We start from the raw sequence: 16,224 nt of genomic DNA, 5'->3' as shown, positions 1-16,224 counted from the left end.
CCACTGTCTTATGGGCCCAAATAATGCTCCAAACACATAATGGGCCCCATTTCTAATGCTCTAGTGTATAATGAGCCCTGTAAATGCTGCTCCAGTGTCTGATGTCCACCTTTGGAATGTTCCAGTGTATGGTGGGCCCCATCTATCATTCTCCAGAGTATAGTGCTCCCCAAAAATTGCTGTCCCAACATTGAAAACAATCAAATAAGTCTCCTCGCTAGGGAATCCCTGTACTAGTCTGGACTCCTCGTCGTCCCCATCTTCCATCTCACTGCACAGTATTTCAACCTTGCAAGTGCTGTGATCCTGAGCAAGCAGGGGGGGCCCACTCGTTGGCGACGGCACTGGCACAAGGCCCCTGATAGTACGGTGGTGTGTCTGATGGCGGGTGGGCCGAACCTGCACTTTCATCTGCAGCTTCCTCTTTGTCACCGTGTAAGATGGAACTGAATATGGGAAGGGTAACCTGAGTTTCATCAGGGTCAGATTCAGGCCGTGTAGCGTGCAAGGGGAATGTAATGGTCTTGTTCAATGTACCAGCAGATTCATCGAGCAGTGGCTGGGCATCAGTGCACTTGTGTCGCCCCCAGGAGTACGGTCGCCACAGTGGCATTACCTTCCTCCTAGGGAGTGTGATGTCATGCTTGGGAGCAACGAAGGATCTCTCTAGCAGGTTAACTGATTGGGCGGCGTTATTCCCACGAGTCATGACCCTCCAAACAGCGTTCATGAAGGCAAAGTGTTTGTTTTACGTGGGCAGTATGGTTGCAAAGCTGAACCTTAAAGGAATGTCCAGAAGGGCACCACCAGGAGTGGAGCCTACAGTTAAATTCGACTCCACCTGGGAAACCTCAACCATGCCAGCTACAGAAAAGATGCACACATTGCAAACTTAATTCCGTTAATGAACGAGACTCCGTCATGCCCCGCGGTCCGAGTCCGGCTTACTAGAGGGACATGTGAGGCTCTGGCACATGAGATTGGCCAATAACTGGTGTGTCATGCCCTTACATGTCCGTGGCTGCATGTTCGCTACACTGAAAAGGCCAGCGTTTGTCGCTTACAGGTGCAGATAACCCGCTGAACAACGTTAGTGATGGGGATCACTGATTACAATTATTACCTGCGAACGATGATTTCCCAGTAAGTGCAGGTCAACCGAAGTTCCGGAATTAGGCCTAACCGTCATTCCTGAAAAAGTGAAAAACTTACGTGTGCAAACCACAGGTGCTGAAGCTTGCTTAACAGCTCGCCAGCCGTTCTCACTCCCAGTATGGATTACACGTGATTGCACAAAGGTGAGAAAGGGTACCGTATCCCAGGATAACATGTATGGATAGCGTACACATTCAAAATATATGTCTATACATCAGGAGGCAGGCTCAGACGGTGTTGGGCCCAGTATGGCTTGCAGGTGATTGCACAAAGGTGAGAAAGGGTACCGTATCCCCGGATAACATGTATGGATAGCGTACACATTCAAAATATATGTCTATACATCAGGAGGCAGGCTCAGACGGTGTTAGGCCCAGTATGGCTTGCACGTGATTGCACAAAGGTGAGAAAGGGTACTGTATACCCGGATAACATGTATGGATAGCGTACACATTCAAAATATATGTCAATACATCAGGAGGCAGGCTCAGACGGTGTTAGGCCCAGTATGGCTTGCACGTGATTGCACAAAGGTGAGAAAGGGTACCGTATCCCCGGATAACATGTATGGATAGCGTACACATTCAAAATATATGTCTATACATCAGGAGGCAGGCTCAGATGGTGTTAGGCCCAGTATGGCTTGCACGTGATTGCACAAAGGTGAGAAAGGGTACCGTATCCCCGGATAACATGTATGGATAGCGTACACATTCAAAATATATGTCTATACATCAAGAGGCAGGCTCAGACGGTGTTAGGCTCAGTATGGCTTGCACGTGATTGCACAAAGGTGAGAAAGGGTACCGTATCCCCGGATAACATGTATGGATAGCGTAGACATTCAAAATATATGTCTAAACATCAGGAGGCAGGCTCAGACGGTGTTAGGCCCAGTATGGATTGCACGTGATTGCACAAAGGTAAGAAAGGGTACCGTATCCCCGGATAACATGTATGGATAGCGTACACATTCAAAATATATGTCTATACATCAGGAGGCAGGCTCAGACGGTGTTAGGCCTAGTATGGCTTGCACGTGATTGCACAAAGGTGAGAAAGGGTACCGTATCCCCGGATAACATGTATGGATAGCGTACACATTCAAAATATATGTCTATACATCAGGAGGCAGGTTCAGATGGTGTCAGGCACAGTATGGATTTGACGGCCCAGACTACACAGCGGAGGAGCAGGGAGAGGTAAAGATTGCAAATGCTGGGGCCCTGCCCAAGCAAGGGGGGCCCACTCGTGGGCGTCGGTACTGGCACTGGGCCCCTCATAGTACGGCGGTGTGTCTGACGGCGGGTGTGCACCACCACCGTCAGAGACACTTGATTGCACTATGAGGGACCCTGTGCCAGTGCCTGCGCCCAAGAGTCGGCCTACCCACCTGTCCAGGGCAACGGCACTCGCACGGTGTCGTGCGCTAGGTGGCGACCCCGGCCATGGGGGGGAGGCAGCACAGTTAGGGAGTTTTAGAAAGTGGCATATGTTGATGTTGGACATTCAGCTGATGCAAAAGGCGAAATAGGTCAAGTCCCAAAGAGGTGGACCAAAGCAAGCCATTTTTCTGTCACCCTATGTGTCATCAGGGGAAGGTGGGACAAAATCCTTGGAAACCCATGCATGGTTCATTTTAATGAAGGTTAGATCATCCACATTTTGGGTTGACAGACGGGTCCTTTTTTCTGTCAGGATTGATCCAGCTGCACTGAAGACTCTTTCCGATAGCATACTTGCAGCTGGGCAAGCGAGCTCCTGTAAGGCATATTGTGCCAATTCAGGCCAGGTGTCCAGTTTAGCGGCCCAATAGTCAAAGGGGAAAGACCTGTGTGGGAGAACATCGATATGGGAGGAAAAGTAGTTTGTAACCATAGTTGACAACTGCTGTCTCCTGTCACTTTCCATCGATGCAGTATTACCAGTTGTGTGAGCGGTACTTGAAAAATCAGTCCACAACATTGTCATGAAACCCCTGTCTCCAACGCCACTTCTGCTGTGTGCACCATGAACACCTCTGCCAAGCTGCCCCCGGCCCGTACGGCTCGTGTGAGAACCATCACCGCTGCTGTGTGCTGGGAATTCCTCAAGCAACCGATTTACCAGAGTTGCTTGTTTATTAGCCAATATTAGGTCAAGGTTCTCCTGTGGCATGATGTTTTGTAATTTGCCTTGATAGCGTGGATCCAGGATGCTGGCCAACCAGTAGTCGTCATCGTTCATCATTTTGGCAATGCGGGGGTCCCTTTTTAGGATCTGCAAGGCATAATCTGACATGTGGGCCAATGTTCCCGGTGTCAATGATGCACTGCGAGTGTTGGTTGGAGGAGCACTTTCTGGCAAATCCACATCCCTCCAGTCACGCACAAACCCTGTACCAGACCTTGCCACACCAACATTTTCACTTGCCCCACGAGATGCATCCTCCTCCCCTAAGTAATCATCCCCATCATCATCCTCCTCCTCCTCTTCTTCCTCCACCTCGTCCAGGAGAGGTCCCTGAGCAGACAATGGCTGAATGTCATCAAGGATTCCCTCCTCCTCTTCCTCCTCATCAACATTGGCTGCAGACGCCTGCTCCTTAATGTGCGTCAAAGTTTGCATGAGCAGACGCATAAGTGGGATGCTCATGCTTAGGATGGCGTCGTCTGCTCTTACCAGCCGTGTGCATTCCTCAAAACACTGAAAGACTTTACAGAGGTCTTTCAGCTTCGACCACTGCACACCTGTCAACTCCATGTCTGCTCTTAAAGTGCCTGGCCGTGTATCCTCCCACAAATGTATTATGGCCTGCCTCTGCTCGCACAGCCGCTCCACCATGTGCAGGGTGGAGTTCCACCTTGTTGCAATGTCGATAATGAGGCGGTGGTTGGGAAGGTGGAGCAATCGCTGCAGCTTCTGCATACGAACGGAGTGTACAGGAGACCGGCGGATGTGCGCGCACAGTCTTCGCACCTTCTGGAGCAGGGCTGTTAACTCCGGATAATTTTTGAGGAAGCACTGCACCACCAGGTTCAAGGTGTGAGCCAAGCAAGGTATGTGGCTGAGTTTTGAAAGGGCTATGGCTGCCACAAAATTACGGCCGTTATCACTAACTACCTTGCCTGCCTCAAGATGTACACTGCCCAGCCATGACTCAGTTTGTCGCTTCAAGTACTCGGCCAGCACCTCGGCGGTGTGTCTGTCGCCCAAACACATCATCTGCAACACAGCTTGCTGACGCTTTCCACTAGCTGCTCGATAGGGGGACACCTCGTGTGCAACAGTGGCAGCTGCAGATGGAGTGCTCGCACGACTGCGCTCTGTGGACGAGCTTTCGCTTCTGGAGGAGGAGGAGGAGGGTCGAACGCCTACAGCCAACTGTTTCATATACCGTGGGCTAGGCAGCACTGTCCCACCACTGCTGTCCCCTGTGGACCCTGCATCCACCACATTAACCCAGTGCGCAGTGATGGACACGTAACGGCCCTGGCCATGCCGACTGGACCATGCATCAGTTGTGAGGTGCACCTTTCCACTCACTGACTGCTTGAGTGCATGGACAATGCGGTCTTTTACATGATGGTGGAGGGCTGGGATGGCTTTGCGAGAGAAGAAGTGGCGACTGGGTAGGTCATAGCGTGGTACTGCATAGGCCATGAGTTCACGGAAAGCTGCGCTTTCCACCAACCGATAGGGCATCATCTCAAACGAGATTAGTTTGGCAATGTGGGCATTCAAACCCAGTGTACGCGGATGAGAGACTGAGTACTTTCTTGACCTACTCATAGTGTCTGGGAGGGTGAGCTGCACTTGAGAGCTGCATATGGTGGAAGTAGCGGTGGACAGGGCGGACTGAGAGAGGGTTGATGATGGTGATGGAGTTGGTGTTCTTTCTGATGGCCTAGATTCAGTATTTCGTTGATATAACAGTGGGATTCCCTGACTGCTGTGGCCTTGCAACGACGCCTCAACATTTGCTGCTGTGCTAACCGGTGGGCTTACAGTGGGGGAAACAATGTAGCGTTGCTGACTACTTTCTTTGTGATCAGTTGCACATGTGGCACTTGAGGTTTGGTGTTGTGTCCACGCTTGCAAGTGCATGGTGGTTAAATGTCTAAGCATGCAACTGGTATTCAAATTTTTCAGATTTTTCCCTCGGCTAAAGGTCTTTGCGCACTTCTTACAGATAACCTTGGCCTGATCATGAGGATTTTGGTCAAAAAAGTGCCACACTGCACTCTTCCTACTTTGGCAGACATTTTGCGGCCTAGCACGCTGTGATCTTTTGACCCTCTGGACAAGCTGTCCAGCAACTCTTTTGATTTCTGGAACCTGTCTTTGGAGTGCTCCGGGCCTGCCAGATAACAGCTGTTGCGATGTCGATGTCTGCTGTGGATGCTCCACATCTGAGCTATTGTAAGCAGCACCCTCTTCCCCCAATGGATGCCAATCTGGGTCAACAACTGGGTCATCCATCACCTCCTCTTCAATGTCATGTGCACCTTCCTCTGTGTCACCGTGTATGGTGGTATAGTGTGCGGGAAGGGGCCCCTGAGTCTCATCAGGGTCAGAATCTGGCTCTGTACACTGCGATGACAATGTAGTGCTCTGAGTGAATGTACCAGCAGAATCATCTATCAGCGGCTGTGCATCAGTGCACTCCATGTCAGATTCATCTTGGCCTGGGTAATTCACCATTTCACTTGATAATCCAGGCATGGTATGTGAAAACAGCTCCATGGAGTAATCAGTAGTATGGCCTGCGTCATCCTTCAATCTTGATTGGGGTGAAGGACACAAGGAAAGGTGTGGTTCATGAACATGAGCCTCCAATGACGACTCATTGCTTTTACTTTTTACAACTTCAGAAGAGGAGGCGATAGAGCTGGAGGCTGAGTCAGCAATGTAAGACAAAACTTTTTCCTGATGCTCTGGCTTTAACCCCTTCACTACCAAGGGTGGTTTGCACGTTAACTACCGGGCCAATTTTTACAATTCTGACCACTGTACCTTTATGAGGTCATAACTCTGGAACGCTTCCATGGATCCCAGTGATTCTGACATTGTTTTCTCGTGACATATTGTACTTCATGTTAGTGGTAAAATTGCATTCAAATAACTTGCGTTTATTTGTGAAAAAAACGGAAATTTGGCGAAAATTTTGAAAATTTTGCAATTTTCCAACTTTGAATTTTTATGCCCTTAAATCACAGAGATATAGCACACAAAAAACTTAATACATAACATTTCCCACATGCTTACTTTACATCAGCACAATTTTGGAACCAAAATTTTTTTTTGTTAGGAAGTTATAAGGGTTAAAAATTGACCAGCGATTTCTCATTTTTGCAACACCATTTTATTTTTAGGGACCACTTCACATTTGAAGCCACTTTGAGGGGTCTATATGATAGAAAATACCCAAAAGTGACACCATTCTAAAAACTGCACCCCTTAAGATGCTTAAAACCACATTCAAGAAGTTTATTAACCCTTTAGGTGCATCACAGGAATTTTTTGAATATTAAAAAAAAATGAACATTTAACTTTTTTTCACAAAAAAAATACTTCAGGTTCAATTTTCTTTATTTTACCAAGGGTAACAGGAGAAATTGGACTGCAAAAGTCATTGTGCAATTTGTCCTGAGTACGCTGATACCTGATATGTGGGGGGGAACCACTGTTTCGGCGCATGGCAGACCTCAGTAGGGAAGGAGCGCCGTTTGACTTTTTCAATGCAAAATTGGCTGGAATTCAGATCGGACGCCATGTCGCGTTTGGAGAGCCCCTGATGTACCTAAACAGTGGAAACCCCCCAAGTGACCCCATTTTGGAAACTAGACCCCCCAAGGAACTTATCTAGATATGTGGTGAGAACTTTGAACCCACAAGGGCTTCACAGAAGTTTATAACGTACAGCGGTACAATTAAAAAATCATATTTTTTCCACAAAAATGATCTTTTCACCCCCAATTTTTATTTTTCCAAGGGTAACAGGACCCTAAAAGTTATTGTGCAATTTGTCCTGAGTACGCTGATACCCCATATGTGGGTGTAAATGACTATTTGGGCGCATAGCAGAGCTCGGAAGGGAAGCAGCGCCATTTGACGTTTTTGGCTAGATTTGAGATCGGACACCATGTCGCGATTGGAAAACCCCTGATGTACCAAAACAGTGGAAACCCCCCACAAATGACACCATTTTGGAATCTAGACCCCCCAAGGAACTTATCTAGATGTGTGGTGAGAACTTTGAACCCCCAAGGGCTTCACAGAAGTTTATAACGTACAGCAGTACAATTAAAAAATCATATTTTTTCCACAAAAATGATCTTTTCACCCTCAATTCTTATTTTTCCAAAAGTAACAGGACCCTAAAAGATATTGTGCAAAGTATACTGAGTACGCTGATACCCCACATGTGGGGGTAAACCACTATTTGGGCGCATGGCAGAGCTCGGAAGGGAAGCAGCGCCATTTGACGTTTTTGGCTGGAATTGAGATCGGACACCATGTCGCGTTAGGAAAGCCCCTGATGTACCAAAACAGTAGAAACCCCCCACAAATGACACCATTTTGGAAACTAGACCCCCCAAGGAACTTATCTAGATGTATGGTGAGCACTTTGAACCCCCCAGTGCTTCACTGAAGTTTATAACGTCCGGGCGTGAAAATAAAAAAATCGTATTTTTTCCACGAACATCATCTTTTAGTCCCCATTTTTTTATTTTCCCAAGGGTAACAGGAGAAATTGGACCCCAAAAGTTGTTGTCCAATTTGTCCTGAGTACGCTGACACCCCATATGTGGGAGAAAACTACTGTATGGGCACAAGTCAGGGCTCGGAAGGGAAGTAGTGACGTTTTGGAATGCAGACTTTGATGGAATGGTCTGTGGGTGTCATGTTGCCTTTGGAGAGCCCCTAATGTACCTAAACAGTGGAAACCCCCCACAAATGATCCCATTTTGGAAACTAGACCCCCTGAGGAACTTATCTAGATGTGTGGTGAGCACTTTGAACCCCCAAGGGCTTCACAGAAGTTTATAATGCCCAGGCATGAAAATAAAAAAATCGTATTTTTTCCACAAACATGATCAATTAGTCCCCAATTTTTTTATTTTCCCAAGGGTAACAGGAGAAATTGGACCCCAAAAGTTGTTGTCCAATTTGTCCTGAGTACGCTGATACCTCATACGTGGGAGAAAACTACTGTATGGGCACACGTCGGGGCTCGGAAGGGAAGTAGTGACGTTTTGGAATGCAGACTTTGATGGATTGGTCTGTGGGTGTCATGTGCGTTTGGAGAGCCCCTGATGTACCTAAACTATTGAAACTCCCCACAAGTGACCCCATTTTGGAAACTAGACCCTCCACGGAGCTTATCTTGATGTGTGGAGAGCACTTTGAACCCCCAAGTGCTTCACAGAAGTTTATAACGCCTGGGCGTGAAAATAAAAAAAACATTTTTTTCCGCAAAATTATATTTTTGCCCCCAATTTTTTATTTTCCTAAGGGTAACAGGAGAAATTGGACCCCAAAAGTTGTTTTGTAATTTGTCCTGAGTAGGCTGATATCCTACATGTGGGGGTAAAACACTGTTTGGGCGCATGGCAGAGCTTGGAAGGGAAGGAGCACCATTTGACTTTTTCAGCGCAGAATTGGCTGGAATTGAGATCAGACGCCATGTTGCCTTTGGAGAGCACCTGATGTGCCCAAACAGTGGAAACCCCCCAATTATAACTCCAACCCTAACCTCAACACACCCCTAACCCTAATCTGAGCCCTAGCCCTAACCCTAGCCCTAACCCTAGCCCTAACCCTAGCCCTAACCCTAACCCTAACCCTACCCTAACCCTAACCCTAGCGGGAAAATGGCAATAAATACATTTTCTTTTAGTTTTATTATTTTTCCCTAACTAAGGGGGTGATAACGGGGGGTTTGATTTACGATTTATGGCGGTTTTTATGTTTGGTGGCTGTCGCACGCTAAAAGACGCTTTTTATTGTAAAAATAGTTTTTTCATCACCACATATTGAGAGCTATAATTTTTCCGTATTTTGACCCACTGAGTCATGTGAGGTCTTATTTTTTGCGGGACGAGTTGACGTTTTTATTGGTACCATTTTCGGGCACGTGACATTTTTTGATCGCTTTTTATTTAGATTTTTGGGACGCAGAATGAACAAAAACCAGCGTTTCATGAATTTCTTTTGGGGGGGTGCGTTTACACAGTTCCGCGTGCGGTAAAATTGATAAAGCGGTTTTATTCTTCGGGTCAGTACGGTTACAGCGATACCTCATTTAGGTCGTTTTTTTATGTTTTGTCGGTTTTTTGCAATGAAAACAATTTTATATAAAAAATAATTATTTTTGCTTCGCTTTATTCTGCGAGCTATAACTTTTTTATTTTTTTGCGGATGATGCTGTATCGCAGCTCGTTTTTTGCGGGACAAGATGACGTTTTCAGCGGTACCATGGATATTTATATGCGTCTTTTTGATCGCGCGTTATTGCACTTTTTGTTCGGTGGTATGATAATAAATCATTATTTTTTGCTTTGTTTTTTATTTTTATTTTTTAAGGGGTTCGCTAAAGGGGTTAACTAATGGGACAGTTTTATAGGGCAGGTCATTACGGACGCGGCGATACCAAATATGTGTACTTTTATTGTTTTTGTTTTTTTTTATTTTGAAAAAAATGGATTTATTGGGGAATATTTTTTTTTTTTTTTACTAATTTATTTAGCGATTTTTTTTTAACACTTTTTTTTTTTTTTTTTTAACTTTATTACCTTGTCCCAGGTGGGACATCACTGTCCTGTGACAGATCGCTGATCTGTCACATCACAGATCACTGTGACAGATCAGCGATCTGTCACAGGCACTGCTGCAGACTTCCTCATGCCTGCGCTTTGCAGGCACTGAGGAAGCCAGCTTCCTCAGGCCCCCGAAGGCCCCCGTCGCCATCTTGGATTCGGGGGCCTGGAGGAAAGGAGCACCCCGCAGCAGCGCTGCACATTGCGCTGCCGTGGGGGGCTCAGGGAAGCACGGAGGGAGCCCCCTCCCTGCCGATGCTTCCCTTTAACCCCCGGTACACCGCGATCGCGTTTGATCGCGGTGTGCAAGGGGTTAACGTGTCGGGGGCGGTCCGTGACCGCCCCTGACACATTGTGCCGGGTGTCGGCTATGATAATTAGCTGACACTCGGCCGCGATCAGCGGCGCTCACCACGTGGGCGCCGCTGATCGCGATGACGTAATATTCCGTCCATGGTAATTAGGTCCATGGTCACATGGACGGAATATTACGTCAATTGTAGGAAAGGGGTTAAAAGCGGTTTGCCAACTCCTAGAAAACTAAGCCTTCGAAGCCTTAGGGAGCCAGACGATGACGCAGGCTCAACACCTCCTGCATTCGGTCCTATTTTGCTCTTGCCACTACCATCAGATCCACCACCAACACCATCATTACCAGCTGCCAACCCCCGCCCAATTCCACGGCCTCTTCCACCAGCCTTCCTCATTTTTTGTAGAAATGTAGACAAAATCCAACAAACTATATAGTAATGTAAAACAAGGTACAAGGTGTCTATAGGACAGGGGAGATTTTGAATTTCTGCACACACTAGTGGACACTGGACACTTTTGGATTGTGTGAGGCCCACTGAATATCAGAGCGCTATGTCACAGGCTCGATGGCACAGGTGTGAAAAAAGTGACTACAGGATAAGGGAGATTTTGAATTTCTGCACACACTAGTGGACACTAGACACTTTTGGATTGTGTGAGGCCCACTGAATATCAGAGCGCTATGTCACAGGCTCGATGGCACAGGTGTGAAAAAAGTGACTACAGGATCACAGAGATTTTGAATTTCTGCACACACTAGTGGACACTGGACACTTTTGGATTGTGTGAGGCCCACTGAATATCAGAGCGCTATGTCACAGGCTCGATGGCACAGGTGTGAAAAAAGTGACTACAGGATAAGGGAGATTTTGAATTTCTGCACACACTAGTGGACACTGGACACTTTTGGATTGTGTGAGGCCCACTGAATATCAGAGCGCTATGTCACAGGCTCGATGGCACAGGTGTGAAAAAAGTGACTACAGGATAAGGGAGATTTTGAATTTCTGCACACACTAGTGGACACTGGACACTTTTGGATTGTGTGAGGCCCACTGAATATCAGAGCGCTATGTCACAGGCTCGATGGCACAGGTGTGAAAAAAGTGACTACAGGATAAGGGAGATTTTGAATTTCTGCACACACTAGTGGACACTGGACACTTTTGGATTGTGTGAGGCCCACTGAATATCAGAGCGCTATGTCACAGGCTCGATGGCACAGGTGTGAAAAAAGTGACTACAGGATAAGGGAGATTTTGAATTTCTGCACACACTAGTGGACACTGGACACTTTTGGATTGTGTGAGGCCCACTGAATATCAGAGCGCTATGTCACAGGCTCGATGGCACAGGTGTGAAAAAAGTGACTACAGGATAAGGGAGATTTTGAATTTCTGCACACACTAGTGGACACTGGACACTTTTGGATTGTGTGAGGCCCACTGAATATCAGATCGCTATGTCACAGGCTCGATGGCACAGGTGTGAAAAAAGTGACTACAGGATCACAGAGATTTTGAATTTCTGCACAGACTAGTGGACACTGGACACTTTTGGATTGTGTGAGGCCCACTGAATATCAGAGCGCTATGTCACAGGCTCAATGGCACAGGTGTGAAAAAAGTGACTACAGGATCACAGAGATTTTGAATTTCTGCACACACTAGTGGACACTGGACACTTTTGGATTGTGTGAGGCCCACTGAATATCAGAGCGCTATGTCACAGGCAGAAATTGGCTAGTGTATCACAAACTACAAGGTGTATATAGAATTGGGCAGAATAGGAATCTCTTTAGAGTGTAGGTCTGTAAGAACGGAACAAGTCCTCCACTTATCCTTCCACAGTGACACACAGATAGCTTCACTGTGGCTGTGATAACAGCCGTTACACGGTACTGTGTGAGGAGCGTACACCGCTGTATGGTGTGAAAAAATGCACTCTCAGTACCTCAGCAGGACAAAAAAAAAAATTGGGATTGCTTTTAAAAAAGCAGTTTGCAGAGCAGTGGGTAAACAGCAATGCAGCTGTCAGGAAGCCTTAGAAGGCAGCCTAACAACCAACACCGCTGATCCACCACAATATAGCCTCCCCTTGCACTGCACACACAGTGACTGGTGTGTTGTACAGGCAAAATCGCTAGCAGCAGAAGCAGTTTTTTTTTCTTCTTCCCTGCCTAACGCTCTCCCTAAAGAATCAGCAGCAGCAACCTCTCCCTATGCTAAAATCGGCAGAAGTAAGATGGCGGTCGGCGTGCACGCCCTTTTATAACCCCTGTGACGCCCACCAAAGCAAGCCAATCACTTGCATGCCCTTCTGAAAGATGGTGGTGACCCCTGTCTATGTCATCACGTTGCCCACAGTGTCCGTGGATCCTGATTGGCTGAAAAAGAGCGCAAAACAAACTTTTGAAATGCGACTTTGGCGCGTAAGTCGCCGACCTCATCCTAGGGTCGGGTTTCGTTTCATGAAACCCGACTTTGCCAAAAGTTGGCGACTTTTGAAATTTTTCGACCCGTTTCGCTCAACTCTAGTTATAAGTATTCAGAGCCATTGCTCAGTATGGAGTCGAAGCACCCTTTTGAGCTAATACAGCCATGAGTCTTCTTGGAAATGATGCAACTAGTTTTTCACACCTGGATTTGGGGATCTTCTGCCTTTCTTCCTTGCAGATCCTCTCCTGTTCCGTTAGGTTGGATGGTGAACGTTGGTGGACAGTCATTTTCAGGTCTCTCCAGAGATGCTCAATTTGGTTTAGGTCAGGGCTCTGGCTGGGCCAGTCAAGAATGGTCACGGAGTTGTTCTGAAGCTATTCCTTTGTTATTTTAGCTGTGTGCTTTAGGGTCATTTGTTATGAGCTCATTTTCTCCTTCACCTTTGATGTCCGATGAACTCCCTCTGCTGGTGAAAGGAGGTAGTGAAATTGATTTGGATGGGAAAAACCTGTCATCTGAACAGGTGGAGTGTGATTGGACATCCGGAATCTCTGAGTGGATATAAGGCTGCCGACGCCCTGCTGGGTTGCTGGTGATCCTCTCTGCTCTGAGCTCTGGCCTCCAGTTTAGTCATGTCTACTAAAGCTAAGTTTTTGCTCTGCTATTGTTCCATGAGATTTTGTCTGGTTTGCTTAGCGTTTGTGTTCAGCCAGCCTTGGTTGGGACTGGCTGAACTCCATTTTTGTCTCTGATCAGTTGATCTCTTTGCTCTGTTTTCAGAATATACCTGAGTGCTGATATAGTGATTTTGAAGTCTAGTGACTTCAGGGCCTTTTCTATCAGACGTGTTGGACATTATTTTTGGCAGGGTTTTTGCGTGATTGCAGACAGTTGCTTTTCTTTCCTGTCCTATCTAGTTAGTGAAGGCCCCATCATTTGCTCAGCCTGTCTTTCTGTCTGTGTTTGTGTTTTCATCTGTTTTCACCGTCAATACATGTTGGGGGCTGTCTATTGCTTTGGGGTCTGCTCTGGGGCAGTTTAGATTTCCTCTTTCTTTCTTTAGGTTTATTTAGTTCTCCGGCTGTGAACGAGGTGTCTAGGACCACCGTAGGAACACCCCACGGCTACTGTTAGTTGTTGTGAATAGGTTCAGGAGTCTGCAATCTGCTAGCTACCAACCTCTCTGGTTTTCTGGACTTAGCTTGTATTTTTGTTCTTTCCTCCTCCGGTGACTCATTCATAACAGAATCACCAGCCATACCGCAGATTCTAGGGTACTCATTAGCAGGAAAGAATTGTAAAAAAAAAAAAAAAAAAAAAAGGTGTCAGAATTTTTTTTTATGTATATTTTTTCCTCTTTTTCTCTAGGGCCGTAGGAGGAATTTTCTTGATGGAGATTAAGCAATTGTCTGATCGTGTGGAGCAGCTGGCTGCTGAAGTGCGGGGAATTTCCGCCTATCTTGCTCATTCACATGCTGCTGAACCAAAGATTCCTACTCCGGATGTGTTTTTTGGGGACCGGTCTAAATTTTTGAATTTTAAGAATAATTGTAAATTATTTCTTGCCTTGAAGCCTAACTCATCGGGGAGCTCTGCGCAGCAGGTTAAAATTGTTATCTCTTTGCTGCGTGGCGATCCCCAGGATGGGGCGTTTTCTTTGACACCTGATGATCCTATTCTAACTAATGTGGACGCATTTTTTCAAGCCTTGGGGTTGTTGTATGATGAACCTAATGCTATTGATCAAGCTGAGAAAGCCCTGTTGGCATTGAGCCAGGGTCAGGATTCTGCAGAGTTATACTGTCAAAAATTCCAAAAGTGGGCGGTCCTTACTTACCTGGAATGATGGTGCCTTGGCAGCTCTTTCAGAAGGGTTTGTCAGAAGCCATAAAAGATACTATGGTGGGATTTCCTGTTCCCTCTGGTCTTGACGATTCTATGTCATTAGCCATTCAGGTTGATCAGCGTTTACGTGAACGTAAAAGTACACAAGAAATGTTGCCACCTGTTGAACAAATGTCTGAACCTATGCAATGTGATAGAGTTTTGTCTAGGGCGCAACGTCAGGAGTTCAGAAGGCGTAATAAGCTGTGTTTTTTCTGTGGTGATGCCTCTCATATGATTTCTGTCTGCCCTAAACGAGAGAAACGTTTTGCACACACATTTGCTGTGGGTGGTGTTCAACCTAAGTTTTTTCTGGCAATTACTCTGATCTGCTCCCTGTCCACATTTTCCGCTAAGGCTTTTGTGGATTCGGGAGCGGCTCTGAACCTGATGGACTTGGATTTTGCTAAACGTTGTGGGTTTCCTATGACAAATCTGCGGACGCCTATCCCTTTGAGGGGTATTGATGCTACTCCTTTGGCGAAGAATAAACCTCAGTTTTGGACCCAGGTGGTAATGCGGGTCGCCCCAGACCATCAAGAAAATTGCAGATTTTTGGTGTTGCATAATTTGCATGATACCATTGTTCTGGGATTTCCCTGGTTGCAAATCCATAATCCAGTTTTGGATTGCAAATCTGTGTCTGTGGTGAGTTGGGGTTGTCGGTGTGCTCTTGGTGACGCTCCTGTTTTCTCCACCTCTCCCCAGTCGCATGATGCTCCTGACTATTTGGCTGATTTTTATGATGTATTTAGTGAGAATAAGTCTGCGTCTTTGCCTCCTCATAGGAGTTATGACTGTGCAATTGAGTTGAGCCCTGGGTGTAAATTTCCCAAGGGTCGACTTTTCAATTTATCTGTACCCGAGCACGAGGCTATGCGATCTTATATTAAGGAGTCATTGGAGAAGGGTCATATTAGACCATCCTCTTCACCCTTGGGTGCTGGTTTTTTTTTCATGGCCAAGAAAGATGGTTCATTAAGGCCTTGAATTGACTATCGTTCCCTCAACAAAATTACTGTTAAATATCAGTATCCGTTACCCCTGATTTCTGATCTATTCTCCAGAGTTAAAGGTGCTTGCTGGTTTACCAAGCTTGACCTCAGGGGGGCGTATAATCTCATTCGCATTAAGCATGGAGATGAATGGAAGACGGCGTTTAATACTCCAGAGGGACATTTTGAGTACCTGGTGATGCCTTTTGGGCTCACTAATGCCCCTTCTGTCTTCCAGTGCTTCATGAATGATATTTTCCGGGACTTTGTGGATAAATTTTTGATCATCTATCTGGATGATATTTTGATCTTTTCCAGGGATTGTGACTCTCATGTGGAACATGTTCGGACTGTGTTCCGGATTTTGAGGGAGAATTCCCTGTATGTTAAGGGATCAAAATGCCTTTTTGGTGTACAGAGGATTTCATTTTTGGGATTTATTTTGTCTCCGTCAACTACTGAAATGGACCCAGCCAAGGTACAGGCCATTTATGATTGGGTTCAGCCCACTTCTTTGAAGGCCCTCCAGAAGTTTTTGGGTTTTGCTAATTTTTATCGTAAATTTATAGCTAATTTTTCTGGTATTGCCAAACCATTGACTGATTTGACTAAGAAGGGTGCTGATGTGCTGAATTGGTC

Source organism: Dendrobates tinctorius, unplaced genomic scaffold (genome assembly GCF_039654945.1).
Source record: "Dendrobates tinctorius isolate UK_male_01 unplaced genomic scaffold, ASM3965494v1 ptg000035l, whole genome shotgun sequence".
Taxonomy (NCBI): domain Eukaryota; kingdom Metazoa; phylum Chordata; class Amphibia; order Anura; family Dendrobatidae; genus Dendrobates; species Dendrobates tinctorius.
Note: the sequence above shows the minus strand (reverse complement) of the source record.